The sequence below is a fragment of the Trematomus bernacchii genome, unplaced genomic scaffold (genome assembly GCF_902827165.1).
Source record: "Trematomus bernacchii unplaced genomic scaffold, fTreBer1.1, whole genome shotgun sequence".
NCBI lineage: Eukaryota > Metazoa > Chordata > Actinopteri > Perciformes > Nototheniidae > Trematomus > Trematomus bernacchii.
The window spans coordinates 12,174,234-12,192,134 of record NW_022987648.1 but is presented as its reverse complement, the minus strand read 5'-3'; positions in this window follow the sequence as shown (position 1 = coordinate 12,192,134).

Genomic DNA, 17,901 nt, shown 5'->3' with positions numbered 1-17,901 from the left:
ATGAAGTCTGCCTGACTAGTGATGTTTCGGTGCGCTCCGATAGTCCTAAACTACTGCACTTAGCGCTTCGCCTGCCCACTTTTTTTTTTTGCGTCACCCAGGGAGAAGAGGAGCGCCGAGGGAGGTCAAGTGCCTCGTTAAAGCAGGATAGAGATCCTTTTAGATAAGGAAAGCACAAACACTTAGCCTGCGCCCTGTGTGTGTGAGGGAGAACATTTACATCCACTGCGATGCTGAGGATGAGGAAGGTGGTGGGCGACATGGGGAGTATTGCAAAAGTGAACTTCTCTGGGGAAAACAGGAGGATTTGTATTAAGTAGGGCAGGGGTCTGCCACCTTTACTATCAAAAGAGCCATTTTGCTTCTTTGTCACAAGATACAAATGCCTGGAGCCATCAAATCTATTTGATAACACTGCTTTTAAAGTTTTAAATATACAAAAATGAGTTTGATGCATCTGTGAACTTATAGATCGACATAAAAAAACATTTTGAAAGTTTGATGCAAACATTTGTTGTGATTTGTTCATAGCACTTTATCAAGCATAAAGATAAAGCTATCATTGTTTGCAGTAAAGAATATATAAATCTTTACAGGCAGAATTAAACTTTCATTTCATTTGTGACTTTTCATTTTGTTGGATTTAACAATGGTTAGTTTTCCAAGACCAGGAAATAGACAAAGAAGGATATTATCTGATAAAATATTAATATTATTAAACTTGCCTTGCCTTACTGTGGTTCAAGAGCCGCGGGTTCCCCTTGATGTAGGGGAATAAAGGATGATGATAAGAATGACCATGAAGGTGATTCTGAGTTGTTAGAAGAAGCCCAAAGAAAACAAACTTTTTGAACACAAAATATGGGGATGTATGATGATTAGATGATGAGACCTTCGATTGATTTTTATCCTTAAATCACACCAGGATTTTTGGCTACAGGGAATGTTAGCATCCATGTACATTGGCACACCTTTTTTTGTATCCAGCAATCACAAAAATACATTTGGAAATGTAATTGTTTACTTTTAAAAGTACTTAAATGATTGATTTGAAATTCAAATGCCTATTTCAGAGTTTCTTTTCTAATCTTTCTAATTTACAGTGTGGCTCATTTTTCTTCAATCCCTCTCTTTAAAGGCGACTTTTAGTTGTTTTTAGTTTCATTTCCATAATGTTTGGGGACTACCCCAGAAAATTGTTTTAAAAAAGAGGGGTTAAGATTGAGCAGTAGAGGCTGTCCCGTCTTCACTTTAAATCCCCATGGTTCATGCTCCATAAGTGGCCTATAATGCAACAGCATATTTTCACTACACCCTCCCTGCCTGGTTATTTTCTCAGTCCCTTTTTCCAGAGCTATACAGAGGACTGTTTTCACAGGCTGCTAACAATGACAATAGGCTAAACTGATGGGATGGAAAATCAGTGGAGTGGTCCTTTAATAACGGACACATGTTCAAAAGCAATGATATATGGGGGTGGGTTTGCAAAGTTCCAATTATCTTAATGTGAAGACAATCGTGTGAGTATAAAAAAAAGTATCATGGAATAAATGAGGGCTTGTTAAAAATTGTCGACTGAAGTTCATGTTGCGCTCTAACCTTGCCTGCGTGTTACGGCCTTTAATCTTTCAATTTAAATAGCTACAAAGTATAACAGAAAGCTCCCTTGTTGACGAAGACCACATGATATCACTCATCTCATTGCTTTATGAGTAGCCTAGAATAAAGATTCAGAAACCACTAATAAAAAGGTTTTCCCCCATTGGAGAGAAGCAAGCATTCTGCCAGTGTGGAGTCACCAAAGTAGTAAAACACTACACGAGTTCAGCATTCAGACGCAATTAAGTTGCCATACACAAATTGAGGGAACAATCCCACATCAAATTCTCTCTTTGGGAGATTTATCACCTGATCTGGAGGAGTTTGGCAATGACGGAAACTTTGTTCTTAATTATTTCAAGCCTTGTTACACTTAGTGGTTTTTGTGACTTTGGTTCTACAGCAGGATGTGTCGCACGCTGTCATCCTGATTTCTCTGCAGCACTCGCTCTCATCATGACGATTAAATGACTTTCTGAATCACAGCTTCTTATAAACTTGACTCATATAACTCCCCTGTCTCCACTTGGAGAATCAAAAAGAAGGGACCTTTTATGTCTATTGTGACCTGGTGAGGCAGCACTATAAAGGAAATCCTGATCATGTTTAATAGGTGGTACTTTTATTGACTGTCTGGGTTGTATGGAAGCTATAATGACTGACCGAAAAATGCATGAAAAATATAACTGTGATAAATAAAAATAAAACTACAAAAAAAATCATGAGTGACAATATGATGAAGAAAAATATTTCACTTACAAAGTGTAAATTATTCTTAAAAAAATGTATAATATTAAATATTAGTTTTAAATATGATGGATATAAAATATTTAAATGAAAGCAATATTATGTAACTTTAATGTATCTCCTATTAAACATTAAAAGTTGGATCCGTAAGCAGTGAAACTGTCTTCAGGTCAACGTGTTGGTTTTGCTGCTACAGCCTTATCTGGTGACCAGCAGATTGTCGTTGCTAATGTTAGCTAATGCTATCAACCATAGCTAGGCATTGTTTTTTAACTGACATCAGCATAATGAATCTTTAAAACCATAGTTTTCACTTAAGCAGAGTGATCTGTATGTTTTTGTGTTTGAAACAGGTCAAGACTAACTTTTGCTTAACAGCTGTGGCAACAAGAAAACTGTCAGTTAAATGGCCGCTCTAAATGGCAAATTGGCTAGCATAAGTAAATATTAGCTATCAGTCTCTACAAAATGTAAGAAAATATTTTAAAAGTCTATTACTCTACGTTCTTTGAATTTATTTTTCATCTAATGTTTTATCTATTTTATTCTTACAAAAAACTAAATTATGGGATAGTTAATCCAAATTATGAAGCATCAAGTAAAAATGAATTTATTGTACATTTCTTATCATGATTCCCTTCTTTTTTTTTGCAAATGTGTGCTTGAAGCTCTTTCGATCAAAGTCAGAGATGTCAATGTTGTGTTCTGATCAGCTGTCACTTCAAATTATTAACCGACTATTGAGTCAATATGGATTAAGCGAATGTCATTGGAAACTAAAAGCCCCACCTGTTTTTTATTTAAACATCACAACTCTCATAATTTGTCAGCAATGATGACTTTGGGGCCTTATTTTTAAACTGTAAGTCCCACCAGGCAACAGCTCTTTTTAACACTTAACATATTTGCTGTGGATGTTTTAAACATTTTTCATAATGGAAAGGATATTGTGCACACACACTCACGCAGACATATAATACACACGACTTCCACATCTGGACTGGAGTCCTCTGCCAAGTGTTGCCGTCCATGTATCTTTTTGTGTGTGTTTCTTTTTCTCTCTCCCTGTTGCACACACACACACACACACACACACACACACACACACACACACACACACACACACACACACACACACACACACACACACACACACACACACACACACACACACACACACACACACACACACACACCTTTAATTGTTTCCCGCTCTTCACCGGAGAGTAACATTCATTACAAATGATATGGGAAACATTTCACTGCTAGTCCCACTTCAACTCGACCCCTGTGTCTAGAGACATAACAACTTTATTTTTATCAAATGCTCATGCCAGGTTCATTTCAAAGTTCCTCTTTTTTCTGCCTGAACATTTTTTTTTTAACATGATGTTCATGTATCCCTTGAAAACATTAATTATTTTTTTATCTTGCAGTGCTCACTCTCACTCACTCTGCTGCATGAAATATGAACCTGCCTAACATTTAATTCAATAATAAAGGAAAACACAGAGTTTTCCCAACAGCGCTGGTTTTTCTTGTGGAGTTGCAGTGTCTGGTTCAATTGAAACTTTATTGTCCTGCAGGGAGAGACACGGCGGAGCTAAGTTTTCACAGTCTGGTAGCGAGTGCCATGTAAACACATTAGGTCATATAGTATTTATGAATATATAGATTCTGGTCTTGTGCAATAATACTGTTAGCTGTAGCAGTATCACACCACAGCAGTGATTTACTTACTGACTGGTAGAACATGGAAAAATAAGATTTTATCTTCATGTTACGCTGTCAGACAAATCCGGTGACTTCATGTTGGGCTTAAGGCTTCAATACAGTAAGTGTTGAGACTGGGTTCATCACGTGGCTTTTGACTCAGGCTCAACGAAAAAATCTCTCATACCGAGACAGTGGTCACTTCTTTCCAAGTGATCCTCCCCTGTATTAAATAAACAACAATAATGATTTGCAATGGCATTATTACCAAGCAAAGTTGAATTGTGTGCTATGCAAGCCAATACGCTTTTTTTATACAGATCATAGAAAATACATAAAAAATAGCAAGTTGGTAAACATGACTAAAGAAAGTAAACTATTATTCTGCTTGACAACATGATTGTGCTTTACATGTTTGAATGTTAAGTCATTTTCCACCCAAATAGTTTGTAGTTTTCTTAGCTACACATACAGTATGGAGTTAATATCCACTATACAGTAATGCCTTAAAGTATTATATCACCGTTTAGCACAAAATGCAGTTACAGTAGAGGGGATATTGGAAAACAATAAACACTTTGTATCCAAATTGAAGCAATAGTTTGCAGAAGTTGGATGAGAAGATCCATACCACTCTGCATTCAGAATGCTAAATATGAAGCTATCAACATATTCATTTAGTTTTGCTTCACATAAAGATAGTAAGGGGAAAGAAATAGGATAGCTGCTTCAGTTTTGTTTAAGTTCAGTTTTTGTAAAGATTATACAAACAAGATAATAACGTGTTAAATAATAGGGCACTCGGATGGTTCAATCCTCTGGCAAGGCTGTCCATAAGGGAAAAATAATTAGTGTTGCTGCCGCGTGATTTGGATCTGCTCCAAAATGCATGAATTGTTCCTGGAACAATGTCAAGCTTCCAAAATGTCCTATGAAAATTGGGCCAATAGTTTATCCGTAATATAGCTGACAATCAAAGTAACAAACAACAAAAAGGTAAAAAAAAAAGCTGTGCTAGTATAAACCCCTGTTTGTTTGTTTGTAGCCTTTATTTAACCAGGTTAAAAAATCCCATTGAGATCAACGATCTCTTTTTCAAGGGAGACCTGCGGTACATTAGTTACACATAAAAACAACAGAAAACAAAAGGACATCACAACATAATTACAGGGGTATACATTAGCAACCTATTTACAGTGACAGGTATCCAATAACATTTCATCCAGCCGTGCTTTAAAATGATGCAAGGTTTTCAATCATTTGCTAAAACAGACAAATTGTCAGGTGGTTGTAGCTTAATACTCAGCATACAAACATAAGAGTGGTATCTAACTTTGCACCTGAAAACGATTTGCTGCTGTGGCTCAGGGGAAAATTCCGTCTACCAATCGAAGGGTGAGGAGTTTGATCCCCAGCCCCTGCAATCAGTATTTTTAAATGTCCTTGAGGAAGATACTAAAATATGCACTATTATGCTTATGGTTTCCTAACTAACCCTTAGTTTGTTGTATCGTTTTAGTGCATGTAAATGTTCTATAAAGGCTAAAATCCCCAAATTCACGCCAGACGAATTGCGTCGTCACGCCAGACGACAGTTCTCAATTTGACTCCTCTGTTTACTTCTGGCTATCTCTTCAGCACATTGTGCGTGATATGCTTATGGTCAAGACATTTCCAAAACATCGGTTAACCAATCAGAGCGGACTGGGCGAAAACAGAGGGTGAAACAAGATGCTGCAGCACAGGCAGTATGAACAAAATAAGGCACTTTCTATGTTTAAGTGTATGTAAGTTGCCTTGGATGAAAGCAACAGCTAAATACAATGTAACGTAATATCAAGCAGCCATTATATTTACTTAATTTTAACAACAAAAGTTCAACTCCATCTCTGCTTTCATGCTTGGAAGAAAACCATGGTTACTTTGGTCCTTTGTCACACTTGTAAAGTGAAAGGTGATACAGTATAAATGGTGATGAAGTATATTAATGCTATTTCCACTGTAAAGAGCTCCTATTGTGTGCTTGGACTTTGGTGCATTTTACACAGTGCAGTGATGTGCATTCATTCGTTTGCAGCGTCCCCCCCTTTAATGCCATGAACTTTTTAAGATTGACTTCATTGTTGCACAAATAGCGAAGCAGGTTGCATGGATACCATTTAATGCATGCACACGACTATGAAGAACCTAAACCAAAGTTACTGTCACTCTGGGATCTGGTACATCCCAAATTAAGTAGAAGGTACTCTGACAGGATTTATGAACAAAGGTCAGGAATAATTACAACATATAGTAATTTAAAGATAGCTTGTGGCTTTTTTCGCTAAATCCCTCGTCTTCCATCTCTGGCTAGCGTTGGCCTTTCTCGACTTCGCTCTTTTTTTTCCGCACATGGACTATAACACTGTGCAGTATATTAACTAACAGAAGTTATGTTTGTCACACCCTCGCTCTCTGTGTCTCTCTGACAAGGGAGTTCAAGCCAGGTTCATGTTTGTTGGAGAGTATTTTGGACACGGCTGACGAAAATGAGCAAAGCAGAGGAGAGCGCGGCGGACCAGAGGTCAGTCAATTACAAGGCTCAACTCTAGTAACAAACTTCTAACACAAATTCTTGGCTCGGTGTGTGTGTGTGTGTGTGTGTGTGTGTGTGTGTGTGTGTGTGTGTGTGTGTGTGTGTGTGTGTGTGTGTGTGTGTGTGTGTGTGTGTGTGTGTGTGTGTGTGTGTGTGTGTGTGTGTGTGTGTGTGTGTGTATTTGCATAGAAGAAAATAGAGCAGTGTGCACAAGGCTGTCAATAACCACAGGTGTGTGTCTGTTCTTTTGTGCACATGTTTTGTGATTTTGTGTGAAATGTGAAGAGCAGGCAGGGCAAGATAAAACAGTGCAAAGGGAGGGACAGCTGTGCAATTACACCAGAGGGAACTGAGACAAATGAAAGGGCTTCAAGTTAAGACAATCAGTATTCCAGATCGATGGCATCTGTGATTGAAGTGTTTGAAAAAGAGAAAGTTCAAAACAAAAATGAAAGCATGTTTTCTCTCCATTTCCTTTCTTTGTCTGAGTCCTTTGACCCCGGCAGTGTTGGAGAGAAACCAAGCACATTTACTTGAGTAACTTTTTTGAGTTTTTGCATTTTATGCTACTTCATGCTTTTACAGTACTACACTTTAATTCATGTAGAAGTAAATATTGTACTTTTTAGCCACTTCATTAAGTGGAAAAGATGAGTTACATTGCCGGTTTATATTATTAAATCGAATAATACATTTTGACCTACTATTATGGATCATGGAAGATCATTAAAGGTCGCTTCACCTTTACTAGCTGCTAAATTAAAATGGTGTTTACATTAATGGTTCAATAAGTATACAAATCATGTGATAAAATATCATGAGTAATTTTTGTTTTGGTACTTATATATATTTTGATGTAAATACTTTTATGCTTTTACTTAGGTAACATTTTAAAAGCCAGACTTTTACTTGTAACAGACAATTCTTGTATTACTATTTTTACTAGTTGTAAGAGACCCTTTACTAAAAGTCAAAGTCACAGATCGCTCGCCTGGTACAGACTGCTATGAAGATTATGGGGGTTAAAAAACACCCATCTCTCCAAAACATATACGAGCAGTCCATTATCAGACAGGCAAAACAAATTGTGTCTGATCCCACCCACATACTCCACCCAGAATTCCAGCTCCTACGTTCTGGTAGAAGATTCAGGGTTCCCAAGAGCAGGCTGAACCGCTATAAGCACTCATTCCTACCTATGTCGATTAAGCTTCTTAACATTCACATGAAATGAAATGTAGTCAAATGTAATGAAATGTCCTTTTCAATGTTGGCCATGAGGGTTGTGCAATAGGTCGCCATTGTTAGTATGTGCGTCTGTGTATTGTGTTTGTTCAAACGGTGTATGACTGATGATATGTGTATGTCTCTTAATGTCCACTATGTTTGTATATGTACATGTATGCGGAACTGCAGGACGGAGTCCAGAACAAATTTCCTTACGGGGACAATGAAGTATATCGTATCGTAAAAGGGACTTTTTTGCAGTTTTCCCTTTCCTTTAGTGTGTTTTGTAGTTTTTTGTGCATGTAAATGGTCTGCAAAGGCTAAAATCCCAAAGTTCCCTCCAAAAGGAGTTTCTCTCCCACACACTGCCCTCCCTTCCTGAAATGCCTCCATTATAGTCCTTTGTTTACTTCTGTAGCATTGTGACATAACTATGTAACACGCTTCTATTGGCTAGCGCTCCAACACATTGTACTCGTTAAGCAGTTGACCAATCACAACAAAGCCAGCCAGCTAACCAATCAGAGCAGACTGGGCTCTGGTTTCAGAGAGAGGATGAAAAGAGGTGCACATATCTGAGTACTTCTTCCACCTCTGTACTTGGCTAAATCAACAATATTACACTTTTTGGAATCTTTGACAAAAGGATATCAATTTCTTTATGGATTTCTTCCCTATGATTGGCATATATTATTCTCTTATTTACAATCTTAATAATCTACAACCACTAATGCCATGCTGTGGATCTAATGTTGTTTGTACCTTCCAGTGTCAGTGACACATCACCGTGAAGTTTGCTGACGACACGACCGTCCTTGGCCAGATCACGGACGGCGACGAGACGGCGTACAGAGAGGAGGTAGAAAACCTCACATCTTGGTGCCAGGATAACAACCTCCATTTTCATTTCATTTCAAACCTTTATTTAACCAGATTGGTCCCTTGAGATCATAGATCTCTTTTTCAAGGGAGACCTGCATCTCAACGTCAGCAAAACCAAGGAGCTGATTGTGGATTACAGGAAGCAGCAGAGAGAGGGACATGCCCCTATCGCCATCAATGGGACTACGGTAGAAAGAGTCAGCAGCTTCAGGTTCCTCTGTGTCCACATCACTGAGGACCTGACATGGACTCTTCACACCACCACCATCACCAAAAAAGCTTGACAGCGGCTCTTCTTCCTCCGCAGGCTGAGGAGGTTCAACATGGACTCCAGGATACTCTGCAACTTCTACAGGTGCACCATAGAGAGTATCCTGACTGGCTGCATCACAGCCTGGTACGGCAGCTGCACCGCCCTCAATCGTAAGGCTTTACAGAATTCCTCGACCCCAAATGTGCCAGAAACCATGTATTGAACAACATTGTAGGCCAAAACATTGAAAAACTCATTTTCAACCTAAAATTCAACAACATTTTTTTTTTAACCCTTCATAGATGACAAATCCACTGAGAAACGAACCTCCGCTCTCCACATTCACGGAATTGCTGGAGATGACTCAACTATGTCTCAAACCTCTGACCCTTTCCTGGGGTCTGGCCTGGCCTTGGGAGGTCCGCGGATCCTCCGGAAGACTTCTGGGAGATGCAAGGCCAGGATCCAGCAGCTCCAGTTCCGGCCCCAGTTCCGGCTCCAGTTCCGGCCAACGCAGCCATGGTTCCAGCCCCAGTTCCGGCTCCAGCAGCCATGGTTCCAGCCCCAGTTCTGGCCCCAGCAGCCATGGTTCCAGCCCCAATTCCAGCTCCAGTTCAGGCTCCAGTCCCGGCCCCAGCAGCCATGTTTCCGGCTCCAGTCCCGGCTCCAGTTCCGGCCCCAGCAGCCATGTTTCCGGCTCCAGTTCCGGCCCCAGCAGCCATTTTTTTCGGCTCAAGTAGGCTACTGGCTTCCCGGCCGACGCCAGCCCCCCGTGTCCTGTCGGCGTACCGGCCGACTCAGCTCCCCGTCTCCTGTTGGCGGTCCGGCCGACTCAAGTCCCTTCTTCATCGGGGGTCCCGCCGACTCAAGTTCTTTCACCGTCGGGGGTCCCGCTGACTCAAGTCCCTTCTCAAGTCCCCTCTCCGTCGGTGGTCCCTCCGACTCATGTCCCTTCTTCATCGGAGGTCCCGCCGACTCAAGTCCCTTCTCAAGTCCCTTCTCAAGTCCCCTCTCCTTTGGTGGTCCCGCCGACTCATGTCCCTTCTCCATCGGAGGTCCCGCCGACTCAAGTTCCTTTACTGTCGGGGGTCCCGCCGACTCAAGTCCCCTCTCCGTCTGTGGTCCCGCCGACTCAAGTTCCTTCTCAAGTCCCCTCTCCGTTGGTGGTCCCGCCGACTCATGTCCTTTCTTCATCGGGGGTCCCGCTTTCTTAAGTCCCGACCCAGGTCCCGATTCATGTCCCTTATCCATTGGCGGTCCAGCCGACACCTGTTTCGTCGGGGGTCCTGCCAACTCCATGTCCTGTGTCATTGGGGGTTCCGCTGAGGGTCCTGCCAACACCAAGTCCTATCCTGTTCGGGGTCCCGCCGACACCTGCTCTGCCGGGTTTCCTGCCAACTCCGGATCCGTTGGGGGTCCCGCCAACTCCTGCTCCCGGTGCTCCTGTTCCGCCGGTGGCTCCGCCGGTGGCTCCGCCGGTGGCTCCGCCGGCTATAAACTCTGTCCTGCCGGGTGTCCCGCCGACACCACCGCCGGTGGTCCAGTCGGCCACGAACCCGGCCTGTCCTTGTGCCCGGCTCCCTGACTATGCCCGCCGCGGCCTTAGCCGCTTCTCTGCCTCTGCCGTGCCACCGAGCCGTCCGCCCGAGTCCCCCTCCTTGAACTCTGCCTTGCCCCCGGGCCGTCCGCCCGAGACTCCCTCCTTGAACTCTGCCTTGCCCCTGGGTCGTCCGCCCGAGACCCCTTCCTGGTCCTCTGCCTTGCCCCCGGGTCGTCCGCCCGAGAACCTTTCCTGGTCCTCTGCCTTGCCCCCGGGTCGTCCGCCCGAGAACCTTTCCTGGTCCTCTGCCTTGCCCCCGGGCTGTCAGCCCAAACCTGTCCTCCGGACCCCCTCCACCCATCCGTCCCTTATGTCACGATTTTAGTTTTTGTCTGTCTAGTCATGGTTTTATTTTTAAATTCTGTTCTCCCTGTGTCTTGTCTTCCTTCCTGTGTTTGCCCTCCTGTGTCTGATTGTCTCATTGTGTTCACCTGTTGCCCTTGTGTTTCTGCCTCCCCTGCCCAGCTGTGTCTTGTCCTGTGATTACCCTTCTGTGTATTTAGTCTTGTCTTTCCCTGTGCTCCATGTCGGTTCGTTGTCTTTTCTCACCCTCCATGTTTGTTACTTACCTCGTGCTACCTGTTTATGATTCATGGTTTTTGTCTTGTTTTTTCATGTCAACAGCTGTTTAAATAAAGCTTGCTTTTGTTTTTAAACCCACTTCCCTTTTTAAACTGCATTTGAGTACTAATATTCCCGAACCCTGACAGAACGTTTGAAACAACATCTGTTAAACACCTGACACTGTTGAAACAACATCCATAACATTTCATCTGGCTGAAATTTAGAAATTATTTATGTATTTATCTAATATATCATATTCCAATAACTTGCATATAGATTCTTATTGCACTATTTCACTATTTCACTTTTTTAAAGTATTTTTCTTTTTATATTTACTATTTACTTGCACTATATTTTTCTGTTTACCTGTTTTATTGTGTTGCACTGTTGACCTAAGATTTTCATCGTCATAACTACCCTGTAGCTATGTTCGTATGACAAAATAAAAAAACCTTGAACCTTGAACCTTGAAAATGCAGGGTATTAGAGCAGTCACGTAGCTGTTTCTTGCTATTGTATCTGTGTTGCAATCCCCATGCCGAAACCCCAGTGTGGTTGTTATCAATTAACCCGTCACTGCGGGGAATGAAAATAACCTGGGGTTGTGAGAACTTGCTTTATTTTGGTTCATCCTGACGATTCACAGAATGTACAGAGAACACATGCCTGAGGGGAGGTAAAACTTCATGGAGGATCCTTTAACAAAACATTCTAAAAGTCTGTGATTTTCTTATTTCTCCTTGTGAACGGAAAATAATATTTCTTGGGTTGTATTTTTTGGGAAAGAGCAAAAGAGTCAGATTATATCATCTTGGTTAAACCAAAGGTACTGCAGTAATTTAATCAGCTCACTTGGAATGGTATTATATTTCATTTTATCAAATTGCCATAAAAACAACATGGATAGACTTATAGTTATTTTTGGAAGAAAACTGTATCACATATGTTATTTTATTATGTGTGTTATATACATTATAACACCAGATGCTTTATATTTATAAATATATTATGTTATAATGTTCTGCCATTTAACATATTTGAAAGGTTTCAGACCTAACTTTGACATGTATCACACTGTGAAACCCATCAAGACATGTTTCTCTGATTTTAACTAAAGTCAAAATAATTCAAATATTCTGCCTTTTTTAACAAAAATATAAGGTTTGCCTGATTGGTTAGCTGACTGGCTCTGTTGCGATTGGTCAACCGCTTAGAGAGGTATCGCCTCTTGCCCTATCACATACTATAAGTAACTATAAGCAATTTAAAACACCAAACAGACCACCACACCAAAGAACCACATTGAATGTGTTTTGTTATTTGTGTGTGTGTGTGTGTGTGTTTTGAAATATGTGTTTTTCTGTGTTTTTATGCATAATTCAACTATAAAGGGTCACAAGGTGGCAGGCACAGCCAACTCAAGACTGGATTTACAAAGCCTTAACGTGAAGAACGAGATTGCCATACAAAGACCTGATGGACAATTATATGGGTTAGTAAGCTAATACTTTATTTAAAAATATGTATTCATTTTCTGGCATGCATAAAAAGGAATGCTAACTTACAAGCACACAGACAAACAAAAGCACACAAGGTGTTATCCTTGGCTATATAGAGCAGAATGAAGGCATGCCAAATGAAGGATAGCTTAAGCTCTGCAAGTGCAAGTCATTTAAGCTTTATTGTAATGATCTTACTATGGTGTATTCCACTTGATTTCAATCAACTTTATTTTTCATTTGGTGATACCTTTTTTTTCCCTCTCAGTGCTGTCAGTCATCCAGAGTATGATAGACGTGTAGTACTAAATCAACTGTCTGTTACAAGGACGCCATCTTGTGTTCAAAATGAAGAATTTCAGTCAATGTTGTGTGTGTATGTGTGTGTGTTTGTTTGTGTGCATTTGTGTGAGTTAGAGAGTATGCAAGTGCTGCCTGTTTCTCAGATTGACTGCCTCCTGATTTGCCCAGTGTGCTGATTGTTGCTTCCTGATTGGCCCTCAAGATGACATTACTCCTTTTTAAAACTGCAGCATGTCAGTCACTCTACTCTGCACTCTCTCAATTCTCCTGCTCCAGACAGAGAGACATCATTTTGAGTATCTAGTGGTCTGTGTATTGGTGTGTGAGTAGTGTTCATCTGTAGGCCTGTGTGGCATATTTGGTTTTGAATGTTTTACCTGTAGAAGCAGTGGTGAGAAGCCCTTTTTGTTCGACTACTGTGATTCCGTGTCTTCTCCTGTTTTGATGGTAAAAGCTCAGGTTAGAAACTTGTAATCTGTTTGGTTTTCCTTGTTAGCCGATAGAAGCTGCACACATGTTACTGAGGTCAATGAATGATGCCTTTATGGCTGTGTTGTGCAGAGAGGTTATCTCCCACTCAATTTCCCCAAATGTCCTTGTACTGTATGCTGATCACAAGTTGTCCCATGCACATCTGCGCAGACTCCTGGAAGCTGGGTGTCTGCTTCCCATCAAGGCATTCCACGACTGTTGTTACACAAAGAAACATGTTTGTTGTCTCTGTCCTAAAAAGAAAGAACCTGCCCTGTCTCACACAGAAATGAGCCAAAGCAGCCACAATAGACAGCAGATTCTCCCCCCCCGACACACCAACCACCCTCATCTCCCACCAACCTCTGTCGGCCATGTTTTCACAACCCAAGATAACATAGGGAAGGGGAGGAGACAGTTACAGAGTTTGATAAATGACACAATACCGAGGAAGACGTGACAGAGAGAGATGTGGGACAGATGCGGGGAGTTTCGGGGAGGCGGGGGGTAAAAGACAAGAGATACATTGCGAGGTCATCTCAGTGTTTATCCACCCACGACAACGATGGGGGTCAGCGAGTGTTTCTCAAGGCAGCAAGTGTTGTTTCAGGATGTTGCAATGATGACAGGTTTCCTTGAGGAAAGCGCTCATATTTTCTTTAACAGTATATTTCTCAAGGAGGAGGGTGATATTTTCCAAAATACTTCTTTTTCAAAAAAAAGCTAGCTGAGCTTTATCTGCAGGGCAATTTATCTGGCTTAACGTTCATGTTTGGGGAACAACCCTGTGCGTGATAAGTCTTACTCCTGATGTGTTTTGTTGTACAGTAAATGTCATTTTAGGGTCCTGAGGCAAGCTGGGTCTAAAAGGCTGAGATGCAATGTCTTGCACATAATGGACTATTAAATCTCTTAGCATTGGCATGCTAGCTGGGTGGCCCGTGGAACTTGTGCAGCAGCTGAGCCATCACCTCCAGGGCCTGCATTAACTCATAAAGATCACTGTCTCTCCAAAACCACACCGAGCCAAATCAGAGGTCATGTGTGCGCGCGTGTGTTCATGTGGATGTGTGCAAATGCGAGAATCTTGAAAGCATGACAAATGATACTTTTAGTGCATATGTCATGTTTAAAACAAGCAAGATTGCTTAATTTCACTGTCTGTATTAAACATATGTGTGGGTTTCTCCCACTCCTGTAATTACAGTCGTTGCTATCAGATGAAAATCCGACACCGAGTTTATCTCGAGATGTGCCCTTTGTGTAAGCAACATCTCACTGCTAGATTGATGGAGAATTGGAGGAGTTCACACAAATGGAGGAGCATTATAGTGTCGGGTTACCTCTAAGTTCTCTCTGTGTGTCTCTTTTTCCCTCTTTATCTGTCTCTCCTAGTTTCCCTCCTTTCCCTTTTGCTCTATGCATTAATAATTTCCCCTCCCTTGTCACTCATTTCCCCAAACATACATTTCTTAGTTTTTCTATCCATGTTTTAAGGTTTTTTCTTGTTTTTCAGCAAGGGAACACACTAAAAAACACACACACATGTACAGGTACTGCATGGCGAATAAAGGCAGCAGACCACCTAGGACTCTAGGAGGAATCTACTTATCTGACTGATCTTCGGAAATGACTGTCTGCAGCATATCACTATAGATCCATTTACTGTGGCAACCCTTCATTAATGCTGTGTGTGTGTGTGTGTGTGTGTGTGTGTGTGTGTGTGTGTGTGTGTGTGTGTGTGTGTGTGTGTGTGTGTGTGTGTGTGTGTGTGTGTGTGTGTGTGTGTGTGTGTGTGTGTGTGTGTGTGTGTGTGTGTGTGCAAAAACATCTAAAGTAGTGCCCTTGTTGCACTCTGTAGGCATGATTTCTTGGAAAAATACAGCCATTCTAACCTGGCTGCACACACAGAAAGACACACTCATACACACTCACACACATACACACACACACACACACACACACACACACACACACACACACACACACACACACACACACTGACAAAGACAGACACATGCAGCCACATGCACACAGATGTCGACAGACTACCATATGTATACCAATGCTCTAATAAATCTATCTCCTCACTTGTCTATTTTCTCTGGCTTCACCCATGCAGCAGTGAATGCCTGTAGTGCTTAAAGGCAGAGAGAGAGAAGAGGAGAGGAGGCTAGTGGAGAGGGGACAAAACACGATAAGCAGAAGAGAGGAGAGGAGATGAAAGTTAAAGGACACAAGTAGAGAAAGGGAAAAGGAAAGAAAAGATTGGGACAGCATGTGGAGACAAAAGGAAAGAAAAAGGAAGGATGATGAGAGGAAACAAGATGAGAAGGGAAGAAGAAAAGACACGAGATGATGGGAGACAAGATGAGGAAAGGAGAGACAAATGGAGGGAATTGAGGAGGTAGAAGAACAAGATGAGGACAGGAGCCGAGAGAACTAAACAAGATGAGGAGAGAATGACACAGAGAAGAAAAGAGAAGTGAGATAAGTATATTAGAGGAGAGGAGAGAGAAAAGACAAGACAATAACTGGAGAAAAGACGAGGAGAGGTAAGCAAAGGAAAGGACCCAAGAGAGAAGGATAGGAAGAAATGGAGGAGGAAATACAGGCATATAAAGAGACAAGAGGAGAGGGCAAAGGATCTACAGAAGGGAAGATATGAGGAGACAAGTGCCCCATGGCATTTTCTTCCACCTCTCCATGTCTTAAACACAACCACTGGCCCAACTTTGCTACACACCACCGTGCAACAAATTCCAGGAAAATATGAACTTGTGTCAACTTGTACAGCTTAAACCAATTCAGGCTGACTTTTTGTTTCCTCCTTGTCTTTTCATTTCTACGGTATAAATACCTCAAAACAACACCTCTTTTTGCTGAGTTGCAGAAGGGATGATTGGTGATAACCATCACTGAAGTTAAAACCTGACTCGGCCCTGTGCCTGTTTTTTAATAAGTCTGTCAATATGTGACGTCTCTATTTACTTTGGCTACTTTGATCGATTATTTAGTAAAGAGGTTTGATAGGAATGTTTCTGTATAAATACAAAATGTTGAATTGACACTTACCCAAACAACACATTTTCTGGATGGGGTCTTTGTACTTTGTTAATTGTATGTGCACCTGTGTATGTGAACATAGTTTGAATACTGTACAAACATACTGAAACATTCATCACTATTAAATTAATAAAAAAAGGGTCTCATCAAGTCATATCTGTGGCCAACAGGATCACATGTGTTACAACGGCCCAAAACACTCCCATTGGAAGAAACGTCCAGCAGTTTAAAACATTTTTAAGACATTCAGGAATTATAAAGTTGGTCAACTGTCACTCATTCATAATTGAAAGTGTTATGTCAGTATATTTGAAATGACCCGGTAAGCTATATTAGCTAGCTAGCTTCCAGATCTGCAATAATATCGGAAGGAATCATGCGATCACATTGTTAAAACAAGCCAATAAAACGTACATTTTAGGTTAGTTTCCAGTAAAAGTGGGCCAAATGTATAAAACCCGAACGTCAACAACTGCTCCGGTCACAGCTCTTCGCATCACTTTTTAGTGACCCTGTTTCAGTTTTTTTATTTGCAACGTTTTGTTTATGCATTGTTTTTAGTAAAAGATCCACATGGCTCGTCAAGTTGGTAAATGGTTTCTAAATGTTGCTGATGTGTTTTGAAAGTTTCTCTTAATGGAAGTGTTTTGGTCTGTTGTACAGATTTGCACGGGTTGGCCACCTTACACATCCCAGACAAAAAGGATGAGATGAAAACAAGAATGTTTTACTTTTTATTTGAATAGATTATTGAATGTGAGTCAAACGGTAGTTCTATCCAAGACGAAAAATATAACATAACATCCAGATATGAAAATACTTCTGATGAATAACAAAATGAAGAGCATAATGAAATGCAAACCAAACATGGACAATATAAATCTTTAAATAGATGAAAAATCAAGGGGAATATGATTTGACACAAACAAAAGCCAAGATGGGTTGAATTATGTAGTTATATATAATATTTTTTATGACATTATTTACATCATGGTGACAACGCCATTCTGCGCCTTGCTTTTAATCACTTGCTATACATGCTGTAGTTTATTCCAAACCTGGTTACGTCTATATGTGGTTCTTTGAATGTGCTTAACTGAAGACATGCAGATATGTTAATGGTATTAGATTTATGTCACTAGAGCGGTCAGATAAAGAAGTGCACAGTACACACGGCAGTGTCATTGTGATTTTTTTCTTGAGTCATTCTTGTATTCTAATAAAGTTATAAAAATGAAACCTTTAAAACTTAACATCAGCCAGACATGCCATATTATGACTACTGTAGCTCAATTATTGCTCATATTTACCACCATCATGCTGCCTTTTCTTTACAAAATGAAAGTTACAGTAACAATGACTAAAATATAATCATGTCACCAAGATTACCATGTAAGTATGT